This window comes from Pinus tabuliformis, chromosome 7, assembly GCF_031772625.1.
Source record: "Pinus tabuliformis cultivar Carrire ecotype Pingquan chromosome 7, CPIR1, whole genome shotgun sequence".
Taxonomy (NCBI): Eukaryota; Viridiplantae; Streptophyta; class Pinopsida; order Pinales; family Pinaceae; genus Pinus; species Pinus tabuliformis.
In genome coordinates, this window is record NC_142293.1 from 712,299,425 (window position 1) to 712,319,226 (window position 19,802).

A 19,802-nucleotide genomic window follows, 5' to 3' on the forward strand; every position below is an offset into this window, starting at 1 on the left:
AGCTCTGGTTAAACCAGAGGAAGTATGTCGAGACAATATTGCAGAGATTTAATATGTAGGATAGTAAACCGATGAAGGTTCCTATTCCTGTAGGTGTAAATTTATCTGCTGAACAGTGTTCCAAGACACAAGAAGAGGAAGAGGACATATCCCGTGTTCCATATGCAAGTGCTGTCAGTAGCCTGATATATGCAATGGTCTGTACTAGACTAGACATTGAACATGCAGTGGGAGTATTGAGCAAGTTTATGTCAAAACCAGGAAAGGAGCATTAGACAACAGTGAAGCGGGTTTTCAGGTATTTGCGTGGCACTAGTGATTATGGTTTGTGCTACCAAGGAAGACCAGGATTGGACAGAGTGTTGGATATTCATGGCTTTGTTGATGCAGAATGGGTTGGAGATCTAGATCAGAGAAGATCTACAAGTGGGTATATGTTTAACCTATTTGGAGGTGCAGTTAGTTGGATGAGTAAGAAACAATTTGTAGTGGCACTATCAACTACAGAGGCAAAATACATGGTAGCCACTCATGCAAGCAAGGAAGCAGTTTGGTTGCAGAGATTGTGTTCAAGTATGGGGTTAGTATAGGGAGATATAAGGATAGACTGTGATAGCCAAAGTGCAATTTTCTTGGCAAAGAACCCTGCATATCATTCAAAGACAAAGCACATTAATGTTTAGTATCACTTTGTGAGGGATATGATAGAAGACAAAAAGGTGTTGCTGGTAAAGGTGGACACTTTGAAGAATAATACAAATGCATTAACAAAATCTGTGAGCTCTGAGAAGTTCTCTTGGTGTAGAGAAACAATGGGTGTTGCAGGGCTGGATAAATGACTAAGCTCTCTTGTGGCCCCCTGTGCAAAGAAAACAATAAGTGGGATAATGTCAGGGTGTGTTATATTCTTTCCATGACTAGCCCACTTAGTTAACCGGGGGGGTTAGAGGGGGGGCAGAGCCCCCCCACCCTTCATTGCACCGATTGCGTAGCGGTGGGGTCATAGGGGGTTTGAGGGGTGCAGTTAACCCCACTCTATGGGGTCCGGAAAATTTTGGTTTTGGAACCTATGTTAGGTTGGGCGGACCCACCTATGGTTTTGTGCATGATTTTCGCACATGTTTTTGGACGCGATGGTTTTTGGTCCATGGTTTTGGACGCGATGGTTTTCAGTCCATCGTATTGGATGCTTCGGCATGTATAAATATGTAATATAAAATTGAAAGGAACATAATGAAAAATCAAGCTGGTAGTCCCGGTTTTGGGATCCAGGGGAAAATCTCTGTGTATATGTGTTTTATGTGTTATGCTCTCGCTATTGTTTATTTTCTCTGTTTTAGAATTCATGTGCAACTAATTTCTGTACAAGGTTAAAACCTACATGATCTAGGTGGATGTTGGTGGCCACCCACCTATCCCACATGGACCTCCACAACTGTCTCTTTCAGTTTTTTAGTTTCCGTAATTGTAGCACAAATTACTATATTTAATAGTTTTCTGGGTCCCGAACTTCCGGAGCCATTTTGAGGCGCTAAACGACGTTTTTTGGGAAATCTGAGAACAACATCGGTACGATGTTGCTCTTTCAAAAGTTGTAGTGCTCGGATAGGTCTTCCTAACGAGCTATTTTATGTGTCAAACGAAGATTAGGTGTCAAAGTTACGACTCCGGGAAGTTGATGTACCAACTTACCCAAAACGGGGCCCACAATTTGGAGTTTCATATTCTAGGGTTAGGTTTTGGGATGTTAAGGGTTTTCGATTATTTTTCAACAATAAATAGGCCTTCGAGCCTCATTGTAACACAATTTAGAGGCATGTAGCCGCCACATCTCTTCTCAGAGATAAGCTACCATTGCCCTAGCTAGTTTATTTCCATTGCTGTTTGTAAGCATATTTCAGTATTTTACATTAATGAAATGAAGTATTATTTCCACTGCATCTCTGTGTTTATGGTTATCTCTATAATTTGTTCTTGTTTAAATCTGGATCAATGGTATCAGAGCGATCTACTTTTTCTCTGTTTTTCTTTGCATGTCCCCAACGAGGTCGGGATATAAGGAGTTAGGGATTGAACTGGTCGAACCTTTGCAAGACTAGCCTCGCAAATGCCGATGGCCTCCCATGGCCGATGAAAAGAAAGATGAAGGGGCAGGAGATCCTATCAAAATATTGCTTGAAGAAGCCCTCGAGCGACAAAGGAACGCGATGATAGACAGCTTTGCGCAGATCCTTCAGCGGCTACCCAGAGACGACGCATCGGCTTCCAATAGCTACATTGGAAACGCCACACCGTTTAAGGTACAAGTTTATTTTGAAATTCCCATCTTCTAGGGTCAGATAGACGTAGATGTCGTAGATAAATGGTTAAATCTGCTAGATGGGTATTTTTCTGTTCATGAATTTTCGAGTGGGGAAAAGATTATTTTCGCTCTTCTCAAAGCAGCCCCCCACGTCAAGGACTAGTGGGAAACCTACTGCGAGTAGAAGGATGAAAGTACGGGCTCACTATTTTCGGCCGCACCCACTTGGAATGCATTCTGGGATGCCATCAAGGAGCAGTACTACCCTGTCAAAAGCTATGAGGACAAATACATAAAGTGGACCACGCTACAACAGGGAAGAGACCAAGATGTGCAAGAGTTCACAAACATTTTTCATACCCTTCGCACACAGTTAGGTATCAAAGATTTTGAGCTGCATCTGGTACTCAAATACTGCGGTTGCCTACACAGATACATCCAGGAAGAGATGGAGTTCCTGAACATCTCCTCGCTCGGCATGATGTATCGCTATGCTGTCAAAATCGAGTAGAAGTTTAAAAAAAAGGAGCGAGACTTTGGATCTACGAATCTGAAGTAAGGGAAAGGCTTCCCCAAATCATAGAACCAAGGACAAAGCCAAGATGGGGCAACCCACGACAACTCGTCAAAGCCGCAAGAAAAGAAAAACACTACGAAGTCGAAGAAGGACACAGGAAAGTGGTGCGAGTTCCATAAGAGCCCCACTCACAACACAAGTGAGTGTCGGACCAAGCAGTCGGAGCCTAGCACCACTGTTGCCACTGCCAAGATCCAGAAGAATGAGCCCAAAGATTCAGAAGAGGGGGAGCATCTTTTCCACTCACAAATATGGGTGAAGGGTTCGCCGCTGCAATTCATTGTTGACAGTGGCAGCCAAAAGAACCTCATTTCAGTAGAGGTCGTGAAGCGGTTGGGCTTACCGACTACACCACACCCACACCCACAGCCATACCGTATCGGGTGGCTTCACAAAGGACGAGATCTTCGAGTTCGCCAGCAGTGCCTCCTTCCCTACAGCATCAATCCCTTCACAGATGAGGTATTGTGTGATTTTACACCTCTAGATGTTTGTGATGTATTATTAGGCCAGCCATACTTGTGGAGGCAACATGCTGTGTATGAGTCAAGGCCTCGTGCTGTTATTATTTCTTTAGATAATTCATTATACAGGATACTGGAGGTAGCCCCACCTACTGCCACCTCTTTGATCATTGCTAAGAAAGGTAGCAAGCTCATCTCCTAGACTAGGAAATTCATTTTCTGTCTAGTTCGCTCCCAAAGTAAGCGGAAGATCATCGCCACATCCATGACCCCCACGAAGGGTTCCTCCACACAACAGTAGTAGCAGAGGGATATGGTCATGAAAGAACATAGGAATAACTTCTCCTCACCCACAGGGGTACCACACAAGCTTCAGGTGGGCAACAAAGTCTAGTTGCATCTGTCGAAAGAACACCTTATAAAAGCCCATCAGAAGCTCCGACCACTCCCACATGGTCCTTACACCATCACCAAGGTTGTGGGAAATAATGCTTTGGAGCACAGAATTCCCCCATTCCTTCACTTGCACTGATTGTTCAATGTGGATCGTCGTCTACCATGCTTCCCACCATTACTGGACACATCCGAGATTGCAGAACAACTCACTAGGGACCAAGTTCAGCAGATGGAGGAACTCAATGCAATGGGGACTATTGCTTCCTAATGGGGGAGGAATGATTCAGGTGGATGTTGGTGGCCACCTACCTATCCCACTTGGATCTCCACAACTGTCTCTTTCAGTTTTTCAGTTTCCGTAATTGTAGCACAATTTACTATTTTTAGCAGTTTTTCGGGTCCTGAACTTTCGGAGTCATTTTGAGGCCCTAAACGACGTTTTTTGGGAAATATGGGAGCAACATGTATACACAAACTGATTTTGCTCCTCCCAAAGTTGTAGTGCTCGAATAGATCTTTCTAACGAGCTATTGTATGCGTCAAACGAAGATCGGGTGCCAAAGTTACGACCCCGGGAAGTTGATGTACCAACTTACCCAAAACGGGGCCCACAATTTGGCGTTTCATCTTCTGGGGTTAGGTTTTGGGATGTTAAGGGTTTTCCATTGTTTCTTAACAATAAATAGGCCTTCGAGCCTCATTGTAACACAATTCAGAGGCATGTAGCCACCACATATCTTCTCAAAGATAAGCTACCATCGCCCTAGCTGGTTTATTTCCATTGCAGTTTGTAAGCATATTTTAGTATTTTACATTAATGAAATGAAGTATTATTTCTGTTGCATCTCTGTGTTTATGGTTGTCTCTGTAATTTGTTGCGTTCTTGTTTAAATCCGAATCATTCTTTGTCAGTCCGGGTACATGCATAACATTCTTCAAGGTGAGTGGAGCCGCATGCTCCCTTTGAAAATTAATAGTGCCCACACCAGTAACACTATACTTACCGTCATCACCCATCTCGATATGCATCTTGAGACCTTTCTCCTCCAGTTCACTGAATAACCCTTTATCGCCAGTCATGTGGAAAGAAGCTCCACTGTCTAAGTACTAGACACTTCCCATCATTGAAGACACCATGCATGCAATGAGGTAAAATTCCAATTCGAATTGGGAGGCCAAAGCCTCACCCTCTGCTACTCCTAAGGACTTCTCCTTGGACTTCTTCAATGGACAATTTGTAGCAAAGTGACCCATCTTGTGATAATAAAAGCATTTAACTTGTGTCATGTCCTTCTTCTTACCTCCATGATAAGAATCTGATTTGGAATGAGAAATTTTACTTTCCCCCTTCCTTGCCTTAATTTCTAGGCATAGTTCTCTTCACCATCATTCTTTGATGAAGAGCCATCCCTGGTGTTCCTCCTGATCTCATCCTGCATTAAATCTAACCATAGTCATTCCCAATCTGGCAGCTTCTCCCCACCATTGACAAAGTCCTGATAACTATGTCAACTCTTTGGGAGTCTAAGAAAAGCAAGGCTCACCATATCCTCCTCGGAAACTGTGATTCCAACACTTCCAAATTCATCCCGACATTGAGTGAACTTGGTCAAGTACTTTGGAATCGTCTCGCCTTTCTCCATCTTGATTTTACAAATTTTCTCCTTCAGTGCCAACTTCCTTTGATCAATGTTATTCTAATACAAGTCTGTCAATGTTTTCCACATAGCATGCGAAGTTTCCTTGCCATGGAGACTTGAGACAATTTGGTCTCGAACTCCCTCAAGGATTACCGTCTTGCATTCGCCACACACTTCTTCCATTCGGCTAAGTTTTGTGCATCCGTAGCTGCCATCTTGTGGAAATCTTGATCAATGAATTACTTCAAGCCATTATCTTCTATCACAACCTCCATCCTGTCCCTCCAGGCTATAAAATTTGAGTTGCCTTCCAAGGCATACTCAGTCCTCAACCCATGGAATGCCATCTGTCGATCCTGAAGTATGTATGCAAATTCGACTTTCACATGTAACCCAGAAACTCAGGACTTCGAAATCTCCTCCAGAGAGCTTATTTTAAATCAGTGATATCTTCCTCATCCGAACTCTAGTTCGGCCGATTGTTTTTTTTAATTTGGGTATATTTTCCAAGGAATCCAAATCTGCAATTTGTTTCTGAAATTTTTTTCACATAAATTATCTGCAAAATCAAGGACCAAAAAAAATCTTGCTCTAATACCATGTAGAAAATCCTATAGATTTACAAGCTAATGTAATTTGTTAAAGCAAGAGACAATGTTGGGCACGGAATCCCCCCAAGGCATGTTTTGGGGCTTAAAGCCCAAGTTTTGATGGAATCGTTTTGTAACAGCTTCGCAAATTGTAGGCGCGGGGCGCAAAAGTATAATAGAGTCACAGGGTTGTCCACCCTAGTTTTTGTAATGTAATGTCAGCTGAATAGACCTACCCATGCTCCGCGGACCATGGGATTGTATAAATAGAGCGAGGCTCTAAGCATATATGATAACAAAAAGGGAATGAGAAGAAAAGGATGAGAAGTGTAAGTGATTGAGTCAAAGTGTAAAGGGTGTCTGTGGGTCGTAGAGTAGGAAGAGGCTCTGCAGTTGAGTGCACAGAGGCCTAGTAGTCCACAGCTGAGTGCACGGACCCCTGTAGCTAAGTGTGCGGGGCAGGTCGAGTCTGTAACCGTTGGGAGAATCAATAAAGAGAAGTTTTGCTATAATTCTGTATATACTTTCCTGGTTTAATGCATGATTGAATATAATTTGCAAGTATACTGTTTATTTACTGCGTGATCGTGTATGAATGTTTTATATTGCTGATTATAACTTAAGACATTCAAGTAGGCGAAGGTAATTAATTAACACTGAAAGATAGGTAAGATCTCGGGTAATAGCGCATAGCGTGGCATAGCCCCTAGTTAGGGCTGCGTGAAGGCAGTGTATCAGGCCGCGAGGAATGGAAAGGGTGCGAAGTGACTTGCGCGCAGGAACAAACAGAGAACCAGTCGTACCTCTCAGACATCTCAAGGGTGCGGGAACCTGGTTCTAGCACCCTCCCATACTACTTCGGGTGAGACCTCAGTCTGTGCTCTGTGGACTATGGCTGAAAGGGCCAGTAGTACAGGGATTTGTTTGGCTAATTAATTCTGAACTTGGGTCAGGCCCCAACAAGCCAACAAATGGTTCCGTTGCCGGGACCGGGATCTGCATAGAGATGTTTGATGTCATATCACTGGAATCTGACAAAGAAAGGAATTGAAGATTGGTTGGATAGAAAGATTCACGAGTTCATGGCATAGGAAAATAGGAATCCACGCCTATCAAAGGAAGAGTGGTTAGACTACTACTTGTATACAGAGATCCACAAATTTTTCTTTGCATCCTTCCCCATTGAGTTGTATGAGTGGATCACGAAGCTAGCAGATAGGTAAGGAAGGTGTAAACTTGACAAACCTATTGTGTGGACTCCAGAATTGGTGCGCGTACTGGAAGCATCGAAAGATAAGATCGTGCGCGTTGTCGATCACTGGATCGATCGAATCATAGGAGGATTCATCACTGAATTCGCAGTAGATACTTCAGTCAGCTATAGCGAGGCAGAACGATGCTTCCTCAAGGGACCGCGAGGTAAGTACATTAAATATTTGAACACTTGGATTAAAATGCTACTGTGTGAAAAGTGGATTATGCGAATAAATTGATGTTTGGGGCTACGTGGAGTGGGAGAATCTACAGAAATGAAGGTAGCACAGAACTAGAGACTAGCTCCTTGATTTCACCTCCGTAAGGGGGCGAAAAGAGCTCGCAAAGGTCTCACCAAGAAGTGTGATCAATCTGATAAGACAGAGAATTCCGCGCATACCACCCCCACCCACGCCACCACTAGTTTCACCATATTCACCCCTCTCTTCGCCCATACCACCTCCGCCACCACCACGAAGCAGTATGGCAAGCACAATAAAGCTACCAGTGTTCAAGGGAGTAGGGAATGAAGATTCAAACCAGTTTTGGTTCATAATAAAAGCTATATGGGAAGCACAGGGTGCCATGGATGACAATATAAAGAAGGCAACGTTGGTCAGCGCTCTGCAGGATTGCGCGCTGACCTGATACATTAAGCATTCCAATGACAATCCAAATGCAGGGATCGCGGATATCCAAGCCACACTAAACAAAGAATTTAGCAGGCCAAAGTCCGAGGCATAGTCAATCATTGGATTCAAGGAGATCACAATGCTACTAGGCAAGACCCCATGGGAATTGGATCAAAGACTAAAGTACACAATCCGCGAAGCGAACATGACATTAACAGATGGGCAACATCGCGAATGGTTTGTAGCATCGTTAATGCGCATCTATGGAATGCGTTGTCGCAACAAAGACTAACCACTCAGGCTGAGGCTTTGGAGGTCGCGATGAGATTGCACGAGATTCCAATACAAGATCTTAACCTGGGAGTTCAACAGATTCACACGCAGTTGAAAAACTTGTGCCTGGAGATGCAGAGTTTGAAACAAGACAGCACGGCTCGCCCAGAAGTGCACGACGAGGTATGGTGCGTAAAATGCAAAGGCCAGGGGCACGACAAGGACCACTACCTAGTATTCGCGAATTACCTTGCGGGAGGAGGACCAATGCCACTAAGACCAGAGGAACAAGCAGGTTCGAGCGTGATGTCTGCACTATTGTGCGCGATTTGTCAGATAGGACGAAAGCATGCTACCGATAACTGCCATCTATTACAGAAGTATACATAGAATTCAAAGCAATTGTTCTGTAATTTCTATAGGTCAGTAGGACATGATGAGTACACCTGTAGAAGTTATGAGTTGATGATGGATCAAACTCCTACCTATAGAGTTAAGGCCAAAACACGCCCCCTCGATCAAAATGTAGGAATGGTGTGCACCAGATTTCAGGGGTGCGGATGAGGCCGAGGTGGAGGGGGGCTAGGAAGAGGTCGCAGACAACTGATATGTTACAATTGCGAAGGGCCAGGGCATTATGCCCGCAATTGTATGAATCCAACGCGACTATCATGCTTGTCTTGTACTTTGTTTGACCATGAGATGGAGGATTTTCCCACATTGATAGCGAAGTTGGTGCGATAAAGGAGCACTCCAACCTCCCCTGACTCAAAACCTGCAAATGATGAGGTCTGAGCCGCATGAGGAAGACCCTAATGTAAATATCGTGCTCTAGAGTGGTATTACGACAGGGGATTACAAAGGCAAGCAACCTAAAGAAAGTACCTGGGTTCGCAAGGCTCCAACGAAGGAACCAGAATTTGTTTTGGAGCACATTAAGGAGACCTTCATGGAAGCTAAGAGGAGCTTTGCTGATGCCTCCACTTCAGGAAGTAAAGACAGAATGGAGTCAGAAATGGACCCATCGATGCTCACTACGTTCTTGGAGACATGCATGAAACTGTTGCGTGATAGCAAGATTGTAAAGGGGTTGCAAGAACTCATAACTAGATGCGTTGGGACCGTGCCAAGAGAACCGCGCATAGTCTGGAAGCTCAGGAAGCACACGACGCGAACAGGAAGGGAGATGAGATTCACCCCACAGATCGGGGAATATGAGATGGACCAAGTGATTCTAGATCTAGGATCGGACGCGAACGTCCTGCTAAAGCAGACATGGGAGCGCATGGGCATGCCTGCATTGCAATGGTCTCCAATCCAACTGCGAATAGTGAACTAGCAAAATATCCTACTTATGGGGAGATTGCAGGGAATCACAGTAGATATCGAAGGAGCAAGCGTGCTAGAAGATTTCGAAGTGATAGAGATTATTGATGATAGCAATCCCTACCCTACGCTATTGGGAATAGATTGGGCCACTGACATGAATGGAGTGATAAATCTAAAGAAGCGCAAGATGATCTTTGAGAAAAAGTCACTGCGCATAGTGGTACCTTTAGACCCTGCAGAGGGATCGTGCTACATGGAGCCGGTGCGTGACTATGATAGCGATGATGACTTGGACTGCATCTACAAGATAACTGCATGGGAGCAAGATTGGGTAAATCCAGCTGCGGATGGCTGAATCTCATGGGAGCGCGAATGCTCTTGCACATCAGATTCTGACGAGGAGATAGAATGATGGCAGAACCGATTACATGAGGTAACCACGCTCAACTGTAACATGATGATGAGATCGATGTGCTACGTAGCAATAGAGGTAAGAGAGCTACCTACGTTTGACAAGTTAAGGGAGGTGGATGACTTCCTAAAAAAATTTGAAAGAGAAGTACGAAATAGCAGCGTTTCAATGCTCTAAAATGGGTACTGCGAGCTACGTCCAAAAGATGGTGGGGTACGCACCAACGAAGTTTTTAGGACTGGCACGAATGCGGAAGGATGATGCTCATGCGGTTTGGGAAGCCTTCGATGCAGTTAACAGACAAAATTGTCAAACGAACTGGCCTGCGCACCCACCTATCCAGGTGGATACAGGCATACAGTGCGAAACCTGTACGATTGCACGTTGTCCTCGCGGAAGGGGACACAATCAGTAAGCAAGTGTGGGTAAGGCAATGACGCAAACAACCCCTCTGGTTGGGACCACGAAGTATGGAAAGACCAAGCGCGCAGAAGAATATCCACGCAAAATATTTTAACAAAATATGCGAAGCATTGAACAAGGTCCACAATGTGAAGCGGATTGACTAGGACCTACACATACCAGCGGTTCTCTGGGCTTATAGGACCGCGTGAAAAAACCTGACTGCGCAGCCACCGCCAAGGCTGGAGTATGAAGCAACCGTAGTAAGCCCTATTGTACTTGGAGAGCTTAGACCACACATGATAGCACCGATAGATACGACGGTTCATGGAACATTGGAAGCAGAAATCCAACAGGGAAGTTTTAGACTCCAAGAACTTGAAGAAGAAAGGGTACGATTAAGGAAGAAAAACGCTCCGGTGGACGAGGAAGTCAAGAAGCTGAAGGACGAGATAAAGGAAGATTTTCTCAGCAAAAAGATCATGGTGATAGGGTAGGATGCGTACAATCGCGAGGACAAGTTTAAGTCCTATTGTCGTGAATTGATCAGTCTAATGCCTTGGTTTGGACCGCACATTGCTAAGCCTATTGACCAGGGTAGCGCGTTGCAGATGGTAAAGTGCGCGATGCCAACTGTAACAATAAAAGGTGGGTATTCTTCACGAAATATGATGAATGGCAAGATGAAACTTTACATCGGTGGTGCGACCACCTGACTAGTTGAAGGAAGAACAATCTTAGCGCTCCAGGAAGTTGAAAGGAAGTGCGGGACTATAAACTATTCTGCCCGGGAGCTGCGCGATGTTGGAGCTACGCGCAGAAGCAAAGAGTCACAAGGTTCGTGCCCGCGCACGGGGGGTTGCGTTGCCATGCGGGTTGGCCAGAAAGTGACCGTTGAAGTCACGATTCATGATGGGATGCTCGACTTGCGATCAAATGGAGCGGGCGGTAGGTATTTAAGATGCGAATGATGGACAAGATTTAGGAAAATTTGCCGCCAAGGGAGCATTAATGAACCAGATTTGGGGGGAATGGTCGAATTCAAATTCAAAAAAAGCTATAAATTACAAAGGGCTGCCCAGCAAACAACACTTGGTCATTTTTGAATTGAGCTATTGTGCAGAGCCCTGATTGTTGTGTGCCGAGCGTTGATTGAGCCCCTGAGTTCACGAGTGCTAGATTTATGGACGGATATGATGGCAACAGTTGAGGACATTATGGAGATAACAGAAATGACCACCGACGAGGTTGCGCAAGCCCTGACTGTGGGGGATGCTTGGAAGGTGCCGAGATTGAGGCAGAAACCCCGAAGTCACCATGCACGCAAAGACCCAAGAAGGACAAACAAGGGATGGTTCCCGTACGTGTGTCTCCGCGGAACCTGCTGCGCACCAAGCTGTCAATGGCGGAGAAGGGGGAAATCGTTACCATAGAAACCGATGAAGAATAGGAAGATCTGGAGGACCTAATCATTGCAGAAGATGAGGACGAAGACATGGAGGAGGAAACTGAGCCTGTGCAACCCCCGACAAAGTTTCCCGCTTATGTTTCCCCCCCTAAAAAAAAGGAAAGGCTAGAGTGCCCAAGGACCTTGACGAGACCAAGAGCTTGCTCCAGACCTTGCTCCTCCCAGACAATATTATTTTTGAGGGCACGCACCTGGGACAGGTGCCAAGCTTAAAATTCGAAGACTGGGACCTCGCTCACAACGAGAAGTTCCCTCACCTTGGGACCTCGCACCTCATGAAGCCCAAGAAGAACACCGCGGCGGGGGTTACAAAATTAGTGCCGTGAAAGTGGTTACACGGAGTGAAAAAGGCCGAGCTACTGAACCTGCTTTGGGTGCCGCATTTCCACCGCACCCCAATAACCATTTTCGTCATCAGGGAACTGCTCTGCCTGGTGCACGATGGGTGTTTGTGGTTGGAGGAGCCCATCCCCATCATGGCAGACTTGATTCACCGCATTTCATGACTTCCATGCAAAGGAGAGGACCCCACGGACATCTCCGAAGGGAAAAGCGGTGACTTGGCCATCGCGGAGGCCATGAAGAAAAAATACCAACTGGCGAAGAAGAAAAGGGGCTACGCCATATCCAGCATCAGTGACAAGGCAGTGAAAGTGGCAACCCAAATACTAGCAAGTAAGGTAATGTGCAAGTGCCGTGGGGACGAGGTACTCGCGTTGGTGGTAGCACTGGCCAAGTAGTGCATGGAGGGGGTCCAGTTTAACTGGTCTGAGTTCCTCTATAAGAAGTTTTTAGAGAATTTCCGTGACGTTTAGGAACATGGCAAAACATTCCACTATGCATGGCTTCTGCTGTCCATAGTGCTCGTGGAAGGGAATTACCGGAGGATAGTCAATTCCCCACGATTGACAGAGATCTGCTAGAGGCCACGAAGTACGCTTCGCTCTAGGCCACAAAGGATGCCAAGAGGATCCACAACAGCAAAATATTCTGGGTGTTCATGGAGATGAACCTCAGAATGGGGATCAATCGCAAGCCGCAGTTGTTTCCCACTATCTACAACAGCCTTCAAAGTTTTGTGGAATTTAAAGCAGACATCCATAGAATTTACATTAGAGTGTGCAAGGACCTGACCAAGAAATGGAGGAAACTACCCTTTGTAGCCATAGACGATGTTATCTTCAATGTCCTGGAAACATGATCGTCGGAGTGGCGCGCTCCGGACATCGTAGAGATAGAGAAGTTGGCGGCACAAAGGAAGAAAGACAAGGCCAAGTTGCGCATCGCACAGTTGGTAGAAAGGAGAAGGAAGGAGGCAATAATAGCAGAAGTGCAGGTGGCACAGGACACTGCCCAAATGGCAACTGAGCAGGAAAAGGCCGCAGTAGCAGCACAAGAGGCAATCACGAAGGCAAGTGAGGGCCAAATGTCGCCTTCGCATGGGCAGGAATCAGAGGAAGAAGAGTGGGGCGTAGACCCACAAACCGCGTCAACATAGTTGAAGTGCCAGCACCCAACCGAGCGGACAGGGCCGCGCAAGAAGGTTAAGGCATTAAAGTTGTCTATTGAGCTGATCACCCTAACTAAGGGTGATCTGCACGACATCGGCGAGACAGTGCGCGATGTCACCTCTACGGCCCTCCAAAATTTCATGCAAGATAACTAGATTGCGTTGGGGGCCCTCAGAGCATAGTTGCAGAAATTACAGGTGCGCCCTCCTCAGGTTGGTTCCCTTTCGACCAGCCTCGCAGTCAGGACAACAATAGAAGAACAAATGTTGCACGCACAGATAACAAATACCATAGCGCTACCGGAAGGGGCACTAGTGACAACAAATGAGGCCGAGAGGCCTATGGTTAGCACGCTGAAGGGTCTCGATATCAATATGGCTGCACTCCCGCGAGATACCTTATATGTTTTTCAGAATGGGATAACTGCAACGCTGTGAGTTAGGGAGAGCCACGCACTGCAAGTCCTGAGCGAGTAGAAAATCAATATGGAACAACTGAGCTTGTAGCGAAATGAAGTGGTGTCACAGAATCAACAGTTGGTACAGGTAATAGACGAAGCTTGCCAAAGCATCCCGGAGCTGGCCATCGCAGCAGACATACCAGCAAAGGTGCGCATCCACAGGTTAGTAGCAGGGGTGGGTGAGGTGTGGAGGGAAATGAAAAAGGTTCAGCTGCAACTAAAGGCATAGTCTTTCACCCCTCCAGAATTAAGAGAACAACGCGCTAGCGCTATCACAGCAGGATTGGATGAAATTGGTAGTGCAGTGCGAGACTGCACCAGCATGTTGGAAGAATCATTTGAGGTCCTCACAAATCTACAGGAGGACCCCAACATCCAGTGCTTAGAGACAAAGGTGCGAGAACTCCAACAACAGTATGATAGCGTCAGAGGAACTATGCAGATGGTGGCCCTCACTCAGAGGCTCGCGTGGATGCAACAGGCTAAAGCACTGAAAGAGCAAGTGGACATGGCACGACACAAGGAAGCAGTCCTGAAGGCGCGCGTTCAACCTTGGATCGATGAGGCCTTCACCATCATAGCAGAAATTGAAGGCAAGCTCGCACACATGCAGGGGATGCATGCACTGATGCAGAGAAGCACTTCTGACACAGAGGTCTCGGAACAATGTATGTAACAGATCCAGCAAGTAGTAGCTTAGTGCACTACTGACCTTGCCGCAGTTCGAGAACAGTTGGAGGGACTCCGCGCAAAGATCTCCACGCCGACAAAGTGACTCGAGGACGAGTCACGATGTTTGTGTTGGGTGCCTGTTGGGCACGGAATCCCCCTAAGGCATGTTTTGGGGCTTAAAGCCCAAGTTTTGACCGAATCTTTTTGTAACAGCTCCGCGAATTGCGGGCGCGGTGCGCGAAAGTATAATAGAGTCACAGGGTTGTCCACCCTAGTTTTTGTAATGTAATGTCAGCTGGATAGACCTACCCATGGTCCGCGGACTATGGGATTGTATAAATAGAGCAAGGCTCTAAATGTATAGGATAACAGAAAGGGAATGAGAAGAAAAGGATGAGAAGTCTAAGTGATTGAGTCAAAGTGTAAAGGGTGTCTGTGGGTCGTACGATAAGAGGAGGCTCTGCAGCTGAGTGCATAGAGGCCTAGTAGTCCACAGTTGAGTGCGCGGACCCCTGCAGCTGAGTGCAGAGGGCAGGTCGAGTCTGTAACCATTGGGAGAATCAATAAAGAGAAGTTTTGCTATAATTCTATGTATATTTTCCTAGTTTAATAAATGATTGGATGTAATTTGAAAGTATATTGTTTATTTACTGCACAATCGTGTATGAATGTTTTGTATCGCTGATTATAACTTAAGACATTCAAGTAGGTGAAGGTAATTAATTAACAATGAAAGATAGATAAGATATCGGGTAATAGCACAGAGCGCGGCACAATCCCTGGTTAGCGCTGCGTGAAGGCAGTGTATCAGGCCGCAAGGAACGGAAAGGGCGCGAAACGACCTGCGCACAGGAACAAATAGAGAACTAGTCGTACCTCTCAGACATCTCAAGGGTGAAAAAACCTGGTTCTAGCACCCTCCCATAGTACTTCAGGTGTGACCTCAGTCCGCGCTTCACGGAATGTTGCCGAAAGGGCCAGTAGTACATGGATTTGCTTGGCTAATTAACTCTGACCCTGGGTCAGGTCCCAACAAGCCAAAAAACTAGAATCTACTTCTACTCTTTACAACAAAAGCCCATAAACATCAAGCAAAAAATAATCAATAGAGGAAGAGAATGAAAGGCACATAACACAATAAATATTCGGGGAAAGCCACAACTCAAAACCCCACTATTTGTTTTGTATTAATCAAGAAAAACAAGATGAAATTACAATGGTTTTTCTCTCTAGAACAATCCCAACACTCAGCAAATTCAATCTCCAACTCATAAGCAAGCTTAAGGCCAAAGCTTAGACTCTTCACAAGCTCTCCAAGTATTTATTCCAATGTGTAATTCCTATGAAGGATGGCTTATATTTAAAGGGAAATAAAACCTCTAAAAATAGAGCAATACCTCAAGGATCAGTTCCTGATTGCATGCACTATCAGTGCAACTCAGAAAATCAAAAACAAATAGTACATTGTCCCTGCACTCTAGTCCCAATTTAGTCTTTCTCAAAATCAACATGCATGAGTTTCTGATGGTGGAATCTTCAGTTAACTAGAGTAGCACTAATTAGGTCACTAGCATCCCAACTGACTGTTTACTCACTATTAGTTCCTGAAACTGATTAGAACTAATTTAACTGGACTTAACTCAATAAACTGAGTTAACTAATTACAACTCATTCATAACTCATCCTCAACTTCTATAAGTTAGCGAGAACATATACATGTCTTCTAAAAAACTTCCAATTCAAATTTCCTAAATTAATTAAGTTAATTAAACTTCATTAATTATTTTCAAATTGCTATGAGAAAACAATTCTATTTTAATTCATAGTTTAATTCAAGGACAAATTAAACTAGAATTTCTTATTGCCATTTCTCAACACACATGCAAGGAGTTAACACGCAGCCCTCTCATCTCAAGAGGTGGGTTAATAAGTCAAGTTACATGCAACCCTCGCATCACGATAGACACATTAGCGTGTTAAAAGGTATACAAGTGAAAATATCATATTTTTATTAAGGGTTTCAAAGAGTATTTTTGGAGAAAGATGGTTTTCTCAAATTTCTAGCCCTAGTTCCCACCATTTACAGGGAAGGATTATGATGTGTGGGCCATTAAGATGGCGACCACGTTGTAGGCACATGATGTTTGGGATTATGTCTAGTTTGGGTTTTTAAAACCTAAAACTGAAGAAGAAGAACAAGCTCTCTAATGTAGAGATGGATTTATTGAAAAAAGACAAAAAGAAGAATGCACAAGCGTTGTAGCTTATTCAACAGGGAGTGGACCGAGCAGTGTTCCAGAAGATTATGATCACGTCTTCAGCAAAGGAAGCATGGGATACTTTGGCAACAAACTATAAAGGTATGGCCAAAGTCAATATTGTTAAGTTGCATAATACTAGGAGATATTTTGAAATTATACACATGAAGGAGATAGAAGACATCCATTCTTTCATGAATAAGGGCATAACTATTGTAAATCAGTTAAAAATTTATGGTGAGGAAATTAAAGATCAAACAGTGTTTGAGAAGTCCTCAGATATTTTTCTACCAAATTTGATGTTGTGGTACCAACCATAGAAGAAGCCAAAGATTTGGCATCATTCACAGTTGATGAGTTCATGGGATCACTTCTATCACATGAGGAAAGGATAGATAGAAATAAGGATTCCACTTTAGAAACCGCTTTCAAAATCCAGGTTTCTATTTCAAGAGACAGAGGTCGAGGCAGAAGTAGATCAAGAGGTAGAGTAAGAGGAGGAATATATGGTGGTCATAGAGATGGTCGAGAAGAGCATGAACATGAAAGTCGAAGCAACTACAAAAGCTTCAACAATAATCAAAGGTGATATGTTATTATTGCAGTAAATTTGGTCACTATGCCCACGATTGCAAGAAGAAAATAGCTGATCAAGGGAACTAGAGAGCTAATGTCACTATAGAGAGTACTAACTCCATGTTCGTAGCTTGCCATACCATGCATGAACCTTATGATAATTTGTGGCTATTGGACAATGGTTGCAGTAACCACATGACAAGAAACAAGAATTTGGTTGCAAATTTGGATCAATCTGTGAAAATAGAGGTAAAGTTCGGGATTGACAAGACCATGGATGTAGATGGAAAAGGAGTGGTCAACATTTTGACTAAGCAGGGGGTGACAAAGACAATCTCAAAGGTATATTATTTTCCTAGTCTCAAACATAATTTGATAAGTTTTGGTAAATTGACATAGAAAGGATACAAAGTTATCTTTCAAGGTCAAGAATGTGTTATATATGACAAGCCCCCAAGAAAGAAGCTGATAGTGAAGGTGCAGATGACAAGGAACAAACTCTTTCCTCTAATTATGAATTACAATGATCAGGTCAGTTATTTTACAGTTTCATGTTCTAATGATTATTGGTTATGGCACTTTCAATTTGAACACTTGCACTTTTCTGGTTTAAGATTATTGCCACAGAAACAGACGGTCAGAGGATTACCTCCCATCAAAGAACCTGCTAGTACTTGTGAGTGTTGCATCTTGGGAAAGCAACACCATGAAAGTTTTCCAAAGGGAGTTGCATACCGAGCAAAGCAACCTCTTGAACTAGTGCATATAGACTTGTGTGGACCTATTAGGACACGGTCGATTGGTGGAAGTAGTTACTTCCTCACTTTCATTGATGAATATAGCATAAATACTTGGGTTTAGTTCTTGAAGAAAAAGTCTAAAATTTTTGCAAGGTTTAAAGAATTCAAAGACTTAGCAGGGAACCAAAGTGATCGACAGATCAAGGTATTGAGTTTAGATTGTGGTGGGGAATATGATTCAAAGGCATTCCATGATTACTGCAAACAACATGGAATCAGAAGACATTTTACAACCAAGTACACACCGCAGCAGAATGGTGTAGCAAAGAGAAAGAACAAGGCAATTATGAACATGGAAAGAAGCATGTTGAAAGGCAGAAACTTGTCTAATGAATATTGGGTAGAAGCAATTGCATGTGCTATTTATGTGATCAACAGATCTCCTACAAAGAGTGTGATGAATAAAGTACTAGAACAAGCATGGTTAGGTATGTCTTGCAGCGTATCTCATCTCAAATTATTTGGATGTGTAGCATAAGCACATGTGCCTAAAAGTGAAAAATTCATATTTATTGGTTATAGTGAGTAGTCAAAAGCTTACAAATTGTATAACCATGTCACAAAGAAGACCATAATTAGTAGAGATGTTGTGTTCAAAGAACAAGATTCATGGAATGGAACTGTAGACAAAACAGTTGATGCACAAGTGCAATTGATGGAAGAAGGTGATGTAGCAGAATAGGAGCAACAAGAATCACAGGTGAAGACACCAAATAGAGACATACCAACAAGGACTCCAAGATTTTTAGAGCAACATGGATCTTCAAGCAGATCTACAGATCAAGGTTCTCCTAACAATCAATTAGGTGATGAATCAAGCAATGGTAAGAGAAAGATGAGAAGTTTGAAATATATTTACAATGATTGGGATGTTAGTTAAAAATTTTCATTGTTGTCATTCCAACCTTCTTCGTTTGAAGAATAAATCATAGATCAAAATTGGGTGCAAGCCATGGATGAAGAAATTGAAGCTATTGAAAAGAATGATCCATGGGATTTGATTGATTTACCAAAGGAAAAAAATCTCATTGGCATGAAGTGGGTGGACAAGGCAAAGTTGAATGAGAAAGGTGAAATTGACAGATTTAAAGCAATACTTGTAGCAAAAGGATTCTTGTAGCAACTAGGAATAGATTTTGGAGAAACGTTTTCTCCAGTAGCCAGGTTGGATACTATAAGAGCGGTTCTAGCCACATTAGCTCAGAACAAGTGGAAAGTATATCAGATGGATTTGAAATCAGCCTTCTTGAATGGAATTCTATAAGAATAAATTTATGCGTAGCAACCGCCAGGATATGAAGTTGAAAGTAACAAAGAAAAAGTTTACAGGTTGAAGAAAGCGTTCTATGGACTGAAGCAAGCGCCTAGATCTTGGTATAGAAGAATTGATAGCTACATGATTAAGAATGGATTTTGCAAAAGCAACATTGAGCCTACCTTGTACACAAAGGTAAATGAGCATGGTCAAATTTTGATTGTTTGCTTATATGTTGATGACATGATTTTTACAGGGGATTTTGAGTTAGATGAATTTAAAGCAGCCATGGTGAAAGAATTTGAGATGACAGATCTTGGTCTCATGAAATATTTCTTGGCATAGAAGTTGAGCAATCTGAAAATATATATATATATATATATATATATATATATATATATATATATATATATATTTTTTTTTTTTTCAAAGTAAATATGCCAAAGCTTTGTTGAAAAGATTCAAGATGGAAAATTGCAAACTTGTCCCTACACCAATTGCAACAGCTACACAGTTAAGCAATGATGATGA